This window comes from Durio zibethinus, chromosome 14 (assembly GCF_047325235.1).
Source record: "Durio zibethinus cultivar Kanyao isolate XHJ-2024 chromosome 14, ASM4732523v1, whole genome shotgun sequence".
Lineage (NCBI taxonomy): Eukaryota > Viridiplantae > Streptophyta > Magnoliopsida > Malvales > Malvaceae > Durio > Durio zibethinus.
Window position 1 is genome coordinate 11,102,477 of NC_143175.1, and position 15,024 is coordinate 11,117,500.

The 15,024-nt window shown below is 27.2% G+C and overlaps 1 pseudogene across 1 annotated transcript; it reads right to left on the bottom strand.

Annotated features, from left to right (window-relative positions):
• Nucleotides 1-2,729: 2,729 nt before the first annotated feature.
• Nucleotides 2,730-4,811, bottom strand: LOC111294248 (RING-H2 finger protein ATL72 pseudogene; annotated as a pseudogene). Its single transcript, XR_016327511.1, has one exon. The product of XR_016327511.1 is annotated as an RING-H2 finger protein ATL72 pseudogene (transcript).
• Between the last annotated feature and the right edge of the window lie 10,213 nt (nt 4,812-15,024).

The following is a 15,024-nucleotide window of genomic DNA, read 5'->3' on the forward strand; positions in this document are numbered from 1 at the left end:
GGGATTTAGTTTATGTCAAACTACAACCCTATAGGCAGCAGTCAGTGAAAAATAGAAGTTGCAACAAACTTGCTGTCAAATATTTTAGACCTTATAAGATCATAGAGAGGATAGGACATTTCATATCTCTTAGCTAAAAAAAAACATAATGGTAGTTCAACAGTGCAATCTCAACTGCCTGTGGTAAGTAGTGATGGAACAATGATAAAAGAACCTATCAATGTGTTGAACAGAAGGATGACTAAGCGAGGAAATATGGCTGTTACAGAAGTCCTAGTACAGTAAACCAACTCTTTTCCAGAAGATGCAACTTAGGAGATTTTGTTTGACTTGAAGAAGTACCCTACTTTTGATCCTCGAGGACAAGAATCTTCTTCAGGGAGTATTGTTGCGGACCATTCTATTAATTTTTCATTTTTGGGTTTATTTCTTTATGCGACATGTTCCTTGTAAGGCCTACATGTATATGGCCCATATGCTGTTATTCTAGTTATATATTTTTTGAGTTGTTGTTACTGTTATAAGCATGAGAGAAATGTGTGCTGGCGTCTGAAAATCTTGGATGCACTGTTGTCAATATGCACAAAAGGAAAGGAGCAATGTATGAGACATTACGAAAGTTTTTAACATAAAATTCTCTCTCTAATTCTCTCTTCTTTCTCTCTTCCTCTTCTCTCTATTTTTCCTTCTCTTTTTTAAAATTTTCAGCTGAGTTTCGAAGGATTGTAACGCATGATGATGACGTATAGATATGCAGTGTCCCAACTCTCAAAAGAGCAATTAAATAAGGGTTTTCCAGTAAAAAAGTAAGAGGTTAATCCATACTTAGCACAAAAAAGTAAGGGGTTAATCCATACTTAGCACCTACGAAATACATTGATTCGATCGCAAAGAACAATCGAAATATTGATTTTCCAAGCATCTGTAGCTTTTGCATATTCGCCCAAAAAGAAATAGTCAGGCTTAGTTGAACAATATGGCTTCCCTTGGGAGATTTCCTTTCCAAGTAATTTTATCCAAAAATCTGACATGTCCTCCTACTTGAATCTCCACCACAAATTTGCAATGAAAACAGTTTTCAGCAAACTGCTTTAAATGGAGGCTTTTGACATGATTACAGGATTAAAAACCATTAATCAAGTGAAAACAACCATTCAATTATTCAAAAGATTCCCTTGGCCATTTCATTTCCCTAGCTTTCTTTCTAGCTCCAATTGGCTGCTTCCGTGTCAAACTTTTGTAGTACTTTTGTCTTATGAATGGAGCTGTCATAATTGCATGCTGGTGACCAGTGTAAGTGGGCATAAATTATGTCAAACAAATGCGCAGCCAAGCTTCCACAAGTGTCAGGAAGGGAAATTCTTCTCTAATTCTTGGGATCATAGAAAAATTTTGAGAGATAAGAGTTCCGATATCTTCGGATAAATATTAATAAAAAAATAAAATAAAAAAATATGTATATTTTATTTAAATAATTAAAATTAATAAAAAATAAAAAATTTTAACAACCATTATTTAATTAAATAATAAAAAAATAATTAATTATATTATTTTTTTTCGATTATAATCTTTAATAATTTTTGTTTTTATTATAACATTTATATGTTTATATTAACGTATTCTAGATTTTTAATTGTTTTTTTTCATAAAAATAATTATTAATAAAATTTATGAAATTCATACAAATTAAAAAATTAAAAAAAATAAATTTATTGATAAATAATATTTTTATATTCTCAATCTAATTTTATAATTTAAAATTTATATTTTTAATTTTAAAAAATAATAAAAATATAATAATCATTTTATATTTTAAAAAGTTTATTCTTTTTATTCTCTCCTTTTTCCCTAAATTTGGGATGATTAAAAAATAAAGAAAGTTAAGGGACATATCTTCTTCTTTTTTTATTTATTTATATCATATTCAAATAAAGAAAAAAATTTCCTATTCCCTTTTGTACCCTTTCCATTTCTTTCCTTTCTCTTCCCTTACCTCAATCCAAACATAGGCTTAGATGGACAAGGTAAAGAGAAAGGGCGGGAGAGTGGACCAATTATGGATGATGCTCATGAAAATGTCCTCGTCACTCTACGAGGGTATCATCAATCTAAGATATGTTTTTTGAGTGTGGTGCAGTGATGAATTTTCTTCTGTGGGGCTTGAAATGAAGGCCCACAGGCCATAGCAGTCAAAATAAAAAATAAAAAGAGTTTTGAAGAATTGGGGTTCCATTCTATGAGCACAAATTGTTGACTTGTGTTCCATTTGCCTTATGCTAAAGTGAACAGGTACATTGCACTTTTCCTTGTGTTCCATTAATTTTCTTTCCTAGCATAACAAGGGCTTGCTTGCAAAGTGATCATATGCTTTGCAATGAATATAACTCAAGTAATGGATTTGAAACCCCAGAACTGGTTTCCTTTTCTATGGCCTCTCATCTGTAGCCATTGTTCAGTTGGCCGCACAGTTAAAAACCTAATCTGAGAGACCAATTCTCAAATTAAAATAATCAATTAGGAGAAAGTCACCGAGCAAACCGAAATTAAGGACGTCTCTCTCTGTTGCATTTGCAGGCGCACCTGAAATCTTCCTATTAAATTATCCAACTCCTTGTTGGTTTATTGTGCTCCCTAGACTCTTTAAAACAAATCAGAGTTTGTCATCAGTTAACAATCCTTCTTTCTATACAAGGTTGAAACAGGCGCATCTATTATATTTCCCAATAGTCTTATCACAATCACATGCAATTGGACATGAATTGGCACCTGACATCATGGAAAAAACAATAGGCCTGGTCTTCTGTGGCAATAAACTTGTAAAGAAACAGCAAAGCCTCGTATCATTTTTATTTTCTTTTGCAGTTCATTAGCCATCAATGTTTCTGTCTATGCATATACATAAACAAAACTAAACTTAAAAAAATGTCAAATAACATTAAGAAAAGCAACTCTTTGCACCTTCCTTTTTCATCTGGTGAAGAACTATTTTAAAACCAGGATTAATCAACCTCATCTGCAGCAACTGGAACATCAGCTTGTCCCCCTGATGAATTCCCATGTAGCTGGATTCCACCTTCTATATCTGGTGCAGCATCAGAACTAGTTGCCTGCTCTAGCATTGATTGCCTGCAAGTTGGACAGGATGAGTGTGACAGCAACCAGGTATCTACACACCTCACATGAAAACCATGGTTACATTTTGGCAACACCCTGACGTTTTCACCATCCATAAATTCTCCAAGGCAAATTGGACAATCTGTAGTTTTCATATTTATCCCTGAACTATATATGGCCACCGGAATCCGGCGCAATACGCTCTTCTTCAGGCCTGTTGCAGCTAGATGTGCCTCAGTCTCATCTGGAATCTCAAAATCAGACCTTCTGCTACAGCGCAAAGCACAACGGACTATAGAATTTAGTCCTAAAGCACACATCAGTACACAAAGCAAAGCTACTAGGTTGATCACCATGCTGGTATCAAAGTTGCCTTCATTGGTTAAAGAACTACGCGCTCTGTCTCCATTCGTTGCTGGTGCTCTTGATTCTGTATCAAGGAGAAGGCGGTGTGGGCGGTGATGGAGAGTCACCATTGCTATTTCAGCTTGTATATCACCAATTCTCAAGCACCAAAAGCCTATAGAAGAGTTTAAAATTCTACTACCCTTTTTGAATTTCGGATGTTTTCTTTAACCCTCATTGATGAACTTCAGCATAGCGGCTTCTAACTTCTTTGCTCCACGTTGTTTCTTCAGTGAATCGAACCACAAAGGTTACTGAAAGAAGAGAATTCATCTCTCACATTTTCTGAACAAAATAAATCCTTTGCTTGTTCGCTTCAACTTCCTTAACTCTTGGCTTGCTAGTTGCTATGCAGGGATGGCGGTTGAGGGAAGCTTCGGTACTTGCTGCTGATATATAGAGAAAGTGAGGGCTTATGCTTTCTTTGTCTTGGTTCTTGCAGATCAGCTTTCAACTAAATTGAGACATATGGGCCTTTAAGCTGTGGTTGTCTGTCAGGATTCCAACTAGATAAAGACACCAACAAAAAGCATCTTCTTTGGTGATTAAAGGATAAGAGAGGGCCTTCATGGTGCATCAAGGGGTGAGATTGCAAAAATTTATGGTTTCCAAAAAAACAAAGAGTCCATAACCCAGTTAAATTCTTTCCTCCATCAGATCACCATCACCACCTTATATAGAAAAGCAAAAAAAGATTGAAGATAATATGTACTATGAGAACAATAATTTGGGCTTCCCAGGATCTACTGATGAAGACTAATTTCTAGCAGAAATAGTTGGAAATTCTTGCTAGCGGTTCAAATAGAGAGGATCAGAGTACATACAACTGGGCCCTGGAAAGAGATAGGGAAGGTGCTGTGATGTATCAAGGTGCTGACGGTCATTTTTGGATGGAGGAAAGGGCATTTTGTGAAAAATAATTCAGATGTGTTTGTTGTCTTTTCATCGCATTACAATTGAGAGGCACAAACGTTGGACAGACTCGAGAAACAAATAAAAAGAAAAAGGTGGCTCAGAATTCTTGATTATGGCGCTCGATCCCACACAAAATCGGAATTAGTTTATGGAGAAAAAACAAAGCTTTTTCTTTGGCACCAAACCCTTTGCCACTCTTCGCTGCAATTAAAAGGTAAAGCCATTCGATTATTAATTTCAGCCCATTGCTCATCTTTGCAACCCTTTATTGTTCAGATAATGGCAATGTGTTTATGCTTTCTTTTAAAAATCTAATCTAAATTCTATCTCAAGTACTGTTTCTACGTAATGATGATAGTGATAGCTTATAAACTTATTAGACATGCATTTATGGAGACGCTGGTCCAAGAAAGTAATTTTCTTTTTTTGGGTTTGTTTCAATCCAAGAGTCCCTCTTTTGATGGAAATATATATTGTCTTTGCTGAGGTACATGTGAAACTACAATGTGAAAGAAAAGACTGGCGTAGATGGAGATCATATAGGAAAGGCATTACCTGTATATCTGTCGATTCATATTTTTATGTCATGAGTCGAATTTAATATTTATAATAATATAAATTATTAAAATATAAAAATAACATAAATTATAAAATATATTTAAATTTTAAATATAAATATGATATATTTTTTATGTATATTATATATAACATGATATAATTAATATATGTATAATTAATTTATTTAAATATAATATAAATAAATAAATATAATAAAAATATATATAAATAAATATAATTAATATAGATATATATAAATAGACATGATTAATATGAATATATATATAAAAATATAATTAAAATAATAAGTAATTATAAACTATCAATAATTTATAATTTAATAAACTAGAATATTAATAATATAAAAAAATACTTGCATATTAAAAAAAATAAAAAAATTCGATACCCATTTAATATATATTTAAATTTTAATATATAGTATGTAACATATTAATTTTTAATATCAAATTTAAATGATGAATTATTAAAGATTAAAAAATAAAATAATGATGTATAAGATCAGTATTAATATTTATATTGTATTTATATTATTAATATAAAAATAATTTTACAATAATTATTAAATGAGTATCATAATTAAATATTTAAAATAATTTTTATATTGTATTTAATAGCTAATTAAATATCGTAATTCAAAGATTACAAATTAAAATAATTTTTATATATTTATATTAAATTAAAATAAATATAAAAATGTGTTAAACGTATTAAACATGTTAAATATGTACTTATATGATAAAATTAAAAATAAATATATTTTTCGTGTCCTGTCACGTATTAAATATGTATCCATATTATATGTTTTATCTAAACATATTTTTCATATAAAATATGTGTTTAAATGTGTCAATATATATATATGACAAGAATTATATCATATTAAAATTTGTTTTTATATGAATAAACATGAAATATATATTTTTTAAAATATATATAATTTTTTTATATTTTTATATTGTATAATTATATTGTATTTAAAATTATTAGGTCTAATTATCTCCATGGACAAAAGCTCAACAAATGCATATTAGATGTATAAATGATATATTAATATTCACAAACTATTTAAGTTTGACTCGAATAAAACTCGAATTCAACTCGATTATTATCGAGTCGAGCTCTAATAGCTTTATTTATCGATCGAGTCGAATTCGAATATTCTTATACTTGGTTCAAGTAATTTGTGAGCCTAATCAAGTTTTTATATTTTAATATATTTTAATTATTTTAATTGATAAAATATTTCGAATTCGAATTCAAGCACAAATAATCAAAATTTTATTGAATATAAAAATCAAATTTATTTTTATATGTTAATCGAACTTAATTGAACGAATTTAAATAACTCAATTTTTATCTCAAATTAATTTAAATTAAAAAAAATTTAATCAAATTCAAACTAAATTTTTAATCTCTAATATAAAATCAAATTCGAGTTTAAACTTAATATTATCAATTTAAACTTAATCAATTACATTTTTAATCCTATATATGATTTAATCCACTGTTTAGCTAGTGACTCAGATGGTGGACCCTCATTTTCACACATCAAAACGGTTGCCTCTCTGTATTTTACCCACACCCACTGGTCCAATTCATGTTCCATCAGAAACACCACTGTTTTTTTGCCTCTCAACAACTCTTTGTCCTTTGCTAACCTCACATTTTTTTTTCACAGTAATATCAACATCTCTAGTAGGTGAAGAGATGGGAAAAAGAGGGATGGTTGCGGTAGAAGCTATCAATTCTATTAGATTAGATTGATTAGATTAGATTGGATTGAGATCCAAGATGATGTTGAATAAAACAAGTAATTAGTAAGTATTTTAATCATATATTTTGTGACATAAGATTAGCAAATTTTTTTATGGTTATTTGTTCAAGAATTATGCAATTTGAGCACTACTTGAATGGAAGATTGCAATTACTATAAAATATATTCCTGATTAGGAATGTTTATAATCAAAACTGGCGTTTATAACATTTTTTTTTATAAACATGATCAAATACAATACATATATATATATAGAAATATATATGGGTTCATCTCCATACCCAAAAGAAATATCAGTATTGCTATTAACTTTAATTAATATATATAATAGAGAAGGAATCAATTTATATAGTGTAAATTTTTTTTAATTTTATATTTTTTAATTATTAATTTAAATAGAACCAAAAGATGAGATTAATTTTTTTTTTATTCATTTCTCTCATTCTTTAGATCAATTAAAATTAGAAGTTAAAAAAATATGTAAATTTTTTTTATTTTACACTGTACAAATTTGAACCCTCCTCCATATAATAATATATTTAACAAAATTTATCCCTCCCTTATTATAATAATATATTTAACAATATAATATCATGAATTATGAAATCCTAAGTTAATATCTCAATTATTTTTTATAATAATTTTTTTGACACATACATATAAGAAAATCTGAAAGGATTTCTTAAAGAAGGGTAACTATTGATCAAATATAAGGTTTCATTTGTTCGTAGAAATTAATTTTTTAAATTTTTTTAAAAAAATATTTATATTTTTCAAAAAAGTGAAAATTTTTTATTATTTGGATGAATTAGTAAAAAATAATTAATTTTAAATTATCTTTTTATCTTTAATCAATGGTTTCCTGTTCCTAATTATTTTTGTTATTTTTATTAATTTTAATATTTAAATATTGATAATATTTTTAGGTATTCTCTAAGACTTTAGTCGACTTTTAAAAATATTCATCACCTCATGAATATTTAAGTAACATAATTTTTTCGAAAAGATTTTATTGTTGAATTTATTAAATATTTTATAAAAAAATAATTTAAATATACAAAATAAAATACACAATTGAATTCATAAAATACAATAATCAAATACAAAATTTAATTTATGTAATCACAATTTAATTAATCATTAAATCACCATAACTTATTCTCAATTTTATTTTTTTTAAATTACAAATAAATAAATATTCTTATATTGAGACTAATTTTTAAATCTTTTAACGATTAAATTTAAAAAAATTTTCTCTTCTAAAACTTTATTAAAAAAAATTACACATTTGTCACTTTTTTAGAATTTTATTATTTGACGAATTTTTGTTTTTTTTTCTGAAATGCCTTTTTAATTTTTCCTTGCCAAATCAAACTTTCTTTGTTTTCTTCCAATAATTAAAATCATATATTAAGGCTTCGTTTGATAACCATGAGCTTCTTTTTCAGTGTTTGGATGATTAAAATTTACAATTTCTGGAAAAAAATAATAATAATCTAAACCAAGGAAATTATCTTCTGTTCTTCTAGGGCGGAAGACAATTTCCAAAACATCAACCCAGCAACTATCCATCAACCGTCAAGCTCCAACACAAGAAGCAGCCAGCCAACCATTGCCTTCCCTCCCCGTCACTGGCGACAACCTCTTCGGATGCCTTTCGCTTTCATTTTTTTCAGTTCCCTTTCTCTCTTTATCAAATTATGAAGAATAACAATATTTTTAAATTATGAAGAATAACGATATTTTTTTTTAACATGGGACCAACATAAAACACCCAACAGGATCAGCTCCACTACTACTTTGAGGAAGAGGTGATGGCCGTCGTGCAAGCGGTCGAAGGTGTCACTATGAGCGATGGAGCCATATGAATATGGGGGCGATAGCTTTGGATTCACCATAGTAGAATGGGCTACCAAGATCGATAGTTTTTTTGTTCTTCTTTTTCTAACTCATATTTTTTCGTTCTCCATTTTCTTCAATTTTTCTTGGCCTTCCTCCACCAAACCCCCCCCCCCCCTTTTTTTATTACGTTTATTTCTTTTCTCTTTTTCCCTCTCTCCAAAGCCATAGCCAAAGTTGCTCCAAACCCACATTTTTGTTAGGATAAAAAGTTCTTCTAGAATATGAATACGAAGGTTTCTGGTTACAGACAAAACTAAAAAATTATGGGTGTGAAAATATTTTGTTAGTTGATCTTGTTGTGAAATTTGGGATGCGAAAGTTATAAAATTTTGGGTATTTTTTATTGAATATCAAACATCAAAAAATAATTTTCGATGAACTTACCAAACAGTTAAAATTATTTTTTTTAGAAGTAATTTTCAGAGAAAATATTTTTTCGGGAAATTTACTTTCGAGTTACCAAACGAAGGTTAAAATTAAACATACAAAAAATAAAAAACTAAAAAAAACAAAATAATAAAATAAATGAATGAAATAAAGTAAATGACAAAAAGGAGCCTGATGTCAAATCAACCCACAGGTGTTTATTACTTGGGTATTTCTCACGTGGCTTGCGCTTTAGAATAAAAATAAAATCAATGGAGTTTGATTGGTTATAATATTAAATTTGAGTTTAAATTTAATTTTAAATTTTAAATATTAAATTTAATTTAAATTTGATTTAATTTAATTTTTTTAATTTATATTTAATTAAAAATAAAATAAAATTATTTAAAATTTATTTAATTAAATTTAATTAATATATAAAAATAAATTTAATTTTTATTTTTGATAAAATTTTAATTATTTATATTTAAATTTAAATTTAAAATATTTTATTAATTAAAATAATAAAATATAAAAATTAAATTAAATTTACGAATAACTTAAATCAAACATAAAAATATTTAAATTTAATTCAATCAATAAATTAAATTATTTAAATTTAAATTTAATTTAATAATAAACTAATTAAATTTAAATTTTATTCCAATTAAATTCTAATGATTTATAAGTATCAATTTCTCTTTTACACCCTTGCTTTAAAACAAGCATTCCTGGCCTTCCAATCTTATTTTTATTTCTTTTACTTTTGAGCAAAACAACAAGATCAGCTACCTTGAATCTGAAGCAGCTCCAAAAATTCTCCTCCTTGAACTGCTCACTGCCGGAAAAATAGCCTTCCTAGCTTCGCCTCTTTCCTTCCATTTTTCTAAGCTAAGTCCTTACCAGGTAGATTTGGAGACTAATAACGGAAATCCCAACAGAAAAGGGTCCTAAAAGAAATCCCAAATTCCAAACTTCAATTTTCTTGTTTTGTGTTGTTGAAAGATATTTATGTTGCTGGTGGACAATGGCTTAGCTTAATGAAAGTGATTCAAGTCAAAGAGGCAGAATGTGGTTTCTTTGTATATGGGTATGGGAGGGAACTGTAATGGCGGTAGTGGGGAAAGGTAAGTGACAGTGATTGATGGTGCAATTGGGTTCAGGCTGTTGGGTGTTCACTAGATTTCGATTCTTTTGCCAAGAATTGTGCGTATCCCCTTTAGCTTAGGAACCCAGAAATTGAACCTAAAAAAATTTAAAAAAAACATGAAACCCACAATTTTTTTGACTAAACTGCTTTTTTTACTTCCTCCGTGATCCTTATTTTCACCCCTTGCCGATTCTTGTTGGCTGTTTTTATAGGCTATCCCATCCAGTTGAAGTAAAATTCCAAATTAAAAGAAGACTGTTCTAGTTTAATTTCACTAGGATTTAATCCCAGATTGTAAGTGAACTTCTAACTCGGATATCTCCTAAACCAGGCTTTATTCATTCTACATTTGATAAACCATTGAATCCCAGCTAAAAGAGTATTATACACCACCTAGAATTCTAATTCCCAGCAGACTTTAAGGATTTCAATCCTTTTCCAATTCGTCTCTACTTCCTGCAATTATTCTATCACTCTTTTTGAATAAACAAAATACTTAAAACTTTTAATTTCAAGGTTCGGAAATACAAAAAATAGAATTTAATATTATTTTTTATTGATCAATAAATTATTTTTATTAATCAATTAGTTTTTTATTAAATAAATATAAAAAAAATGCAAAAATCAATTTTTCAAAATAATTTTTCACAAAACAAATAGAGCTTAGATGAATTAATTACTACACTTTTGATACTTAAATTTTTAAAAAATAAATAAATTGATACTTAAAGAATTAAAATATATAATTTACATTTTAAACTTTCAAATTATTAATGATATGAACCTAAACTCTAATCTCATTAACCATATTAACTTATACATATAATATTTGACGATTATTATCAAGCTATACGATCAACACATATATTATTGACATTTTTAATATAAAATAAATATTTTATTTTAATAAGAAAAGTTATTTAAAATCGATTAATTATTGTTTATTATGTGACATCAACATGAAATTTTTACAAAATATTTAATATTTTTATTCACAAATAATATATAATAATAAAATTATATTAATTAGATACTATATATATGAATTAAATTAATAATATTAAAATTTGTATTAAATAATACATAATTTAAAGTTTTATAATATAAACTATACGTTTTAATTTTTTTAAGTACTAATTTATATATTTTTCTAAATTGATACCAAATATATAATTAACTCAATATAAATTATTACTATCTAGATATTTGAAATTTGTGTCACCATTGAAGGGCTTCAAAGTATATTTATCAATGCTAATTTCATAACTTTGAAATCTTGATACTTCTAATTCTATCACTATACAAGAAATGTTGATATTTTATGTGAAGGTGGTGTATGCGTCTGGGACAGCTGAGCCCACAAAAATATGAACTATCAGCTTTCATTTTCACTTTTCCCAAATGTTGTGGCAAAATTTTTTTTTTGTAAGAATAAATCTATTATTCAGTCTTTTAAATCATGATAAGATGTATTATATTTGACAACCTAAAATAAATGATTGCAAATCGTGCATTCGAGATAACCCCAACAAATGATCACCGACATGATTCAAACCCAAAATCTTATCATCGAAAAAGACGAGCCTAACCGATTGAATCAACCACTTATTAATCAATATATAATAATTACTACCATATATTAATGTCTGCAAATTATAGATTGAACTTTGTTTGTTACTTCACTTTATTTATGGGATTAGTTTAGTTTTGAGCCCTACCATGCATAGGCATATAATTATATATATATATATATATTTAATTATAATTTAATTAATAAATTTTATATAAAAAATAAAAATTGATGTAAAATAAGTAAGAAAAAAATAAATATTATAGATGAATATGTAGCTACATAATAAATTTTTAAAAAAAAGATACTTTGTATCATATCTCATCATTAATGATATTTAAACAAAATTAAATAATGTTTGATTCCAAACGCTTGAAAATTATTGCACTTAAAATTAATATTGTGCATAAACTTTCTCTTCGTTTTGCCTTTTATCTTGGTGTAAGACATCTATAATTCGTAATAATAACTATAAATCCTTACCAAATGGTGTCCATCCTTGCATTGTATTCATAAAAGCCAGACCAGTGTTGTGCAAATTGGATTTGCATTCCGTAGCAATGCAATGAAACCATTTTCTATATATTATACATTGATAAACTTGATATTTGCGAGAAGAATTGTGTGGACAATACTTCATCACAATCAATTTCATACATTTTGAAGCTTTTGGAGAGTAGCCTTTGAACAATCTTAACTTAGCAGTACTCAATTTATAATATAAATTAAGAAGACTCTTATGAGTTTTTTTTTTTTTTTTTTTAAATTCTTTAAAATTATTTCATGCATAATGATTTAGTTCCACAGCAAAAATTTTACTCTTCAAGATATATTTATTGCATGATTTCTTTGAATAATAAATAATGAGATTGAATTAATTGAATAACATATAAAAAATAAAGAAGAAAATTGTAAACAAAATTGAAGTGAAAAATAGTCTCCATACAGCAAATGAAATACTTATAAATCAAATAAAGAAATAATGAAAAAATTGAACTTTCAATCATTTTTCACCATCATTCACATTATTTTTTGTAACATATTTTAATATGACAATCTTGCAAATAAAAAATTAAGAAGAAAATATTAATTATCAATTCATTTTCATAAGAAAAATATGTAAGAACACAATAAAAACTGAAGCAAAAAAAACAAATGCAACCAAATAATCATTCTAAGCATAATCTTTAAATCATTATGTGATGATAAGAATACCATAAACGAACAGTTAAATCAACATACCTATTTGGGTTACCATGATCCATAAGTGGAAGCAAAATTGATCTTAGAGACACTAGTTCTTCTTCTTCGCTTTTCTCTTGTTGGTCAATCTTAATGGATAAATATTGTTAAATTATAAGTAAAAATAGGATCTTAGCCAATTTTATTAAAACCTTATAAGCTTTTCCATTAAAGGCTTACTAAGATGAAACCCTACACAACAGTCAAATCATATTGATCCAATAAAATGTATAAAACTCACACATAAATTATCGTAATTAATTATTTAGATAATCATATTTGTCTTGTATTATAACTAAATTTATGAACATGTTTTATTCAACATTAAAATCACCAATTAATAGTAGCTCACTTATTAAAAAATTCGAATATTCTCCCACTTGGACAATATTAATTGTATTGTTTGATTGTAAAAAAACATAATTTAGAAAACAAGACATCAGGCTGATTAACTTTACTTTAATGTGGCCATAGTTTCCAAAAAAAAAAATTTAGCCCTTAAGGCAATATCTTAACGGTCATGTCCAATAAAGCCATCCAATACCGAATTATGGTAGCATTTATGCTCCTTATCGACATAAAATCAATCTATGATTACAAGTACTAGAGATTATACAGAAAATGGATTTCGGTGTGACTATCTAGCAAGAAAATAACTCTTAAATGTAATCTTAATGTGTTATTTTTATTGTTAATCCTCCTGTTGATTTTTTAAAACTTGTTAAAAAATCTCCATGGTATATAGATGTGCTTGTATGTCTTCACTTTATCTTCAAGGTTACTTGATGGCATCATTTATGAAACATATACTTAAGACAGATACTAAATCTGATGTGTCAATTTGAGATGTGCACATGCAATAATAAACATATTATAAATAACAACTATGATATATATAAAACATTTATGTCCACTTAATTTTATGGTACCTCATAGACCTATTCATCTCAAACCATATCATATAGGTAATTAATAATTACATGTGATGCATTTAACAAAGTCAAGGAACCCAAAACAATAATGGTTTCAAAATTAAATTTACAATGCATTATTGCCATAATCAACCCAAAACCACAATAGGTTCTATTTTCCATACCTATAGATATTCATATTATGAGCTTGGTAATACTATATTCCTTACATAAAGAAAATATGTCATTATATGATCAAATCACAATGAGTCCTATTGATCGAGTGAATCATGAAAATGCTCTAATCAAATTTTAAACAATAATTAAAGAGCACAACAACGAATAGAGTCATAACAAAATTATGTATTTCTACCATCGTGCTAAATGTGATAACTACTACTGTTCTTAAACTTCTATGACATTACTTTAATAAATCACTTACAAATTTACTAGCATATTATGAATAAATTTTCATATTCATATGTTCATAAAACTAAAAATTCTTAATATCTTTATATGAGATCATTTTAACAAATTTGAACTTAATTAAATTACCAATATTTTATATCTAAAATATGCCTAAACCAATAGCCTATGAACTCTCACTAACCTTAATACATATAATATCTCCAAATTAATAACTTTAGGGTATTTATGAGTTTTTACTACTTAAAAAAATATATGCAGAAAAACTCTAACTGATTTTCACTTCATTTAAAAGAATAGTTTTGGCATTAACAAAATAATAACAAAAATGTCAAAACCTTTATATTATCATTCTTTGAATTAATTGTAAAAATTAATTCATATGTAATTCAAAACATGGGAAGTGAAATGAGAAAAAATTATAAAATTTTTGTTCTCTCTCAAAAGTAACCCAACAAAATTTAGGGAAGATTATCAAATAATGAATTGAACTAATAAAAAGGCAAAACTAATAGTTTTATATATTTGCATAAAATTCATTCCTTAAAACTCTCACATGTGTGATAGTATAAAACAATATTCTCCCACTCATGTGTGAGCTATTTAAAAGAAAACATAGAATTTTTTTTAAAACACATTGTCAATAAATGATAACAATATACCTTTTAAA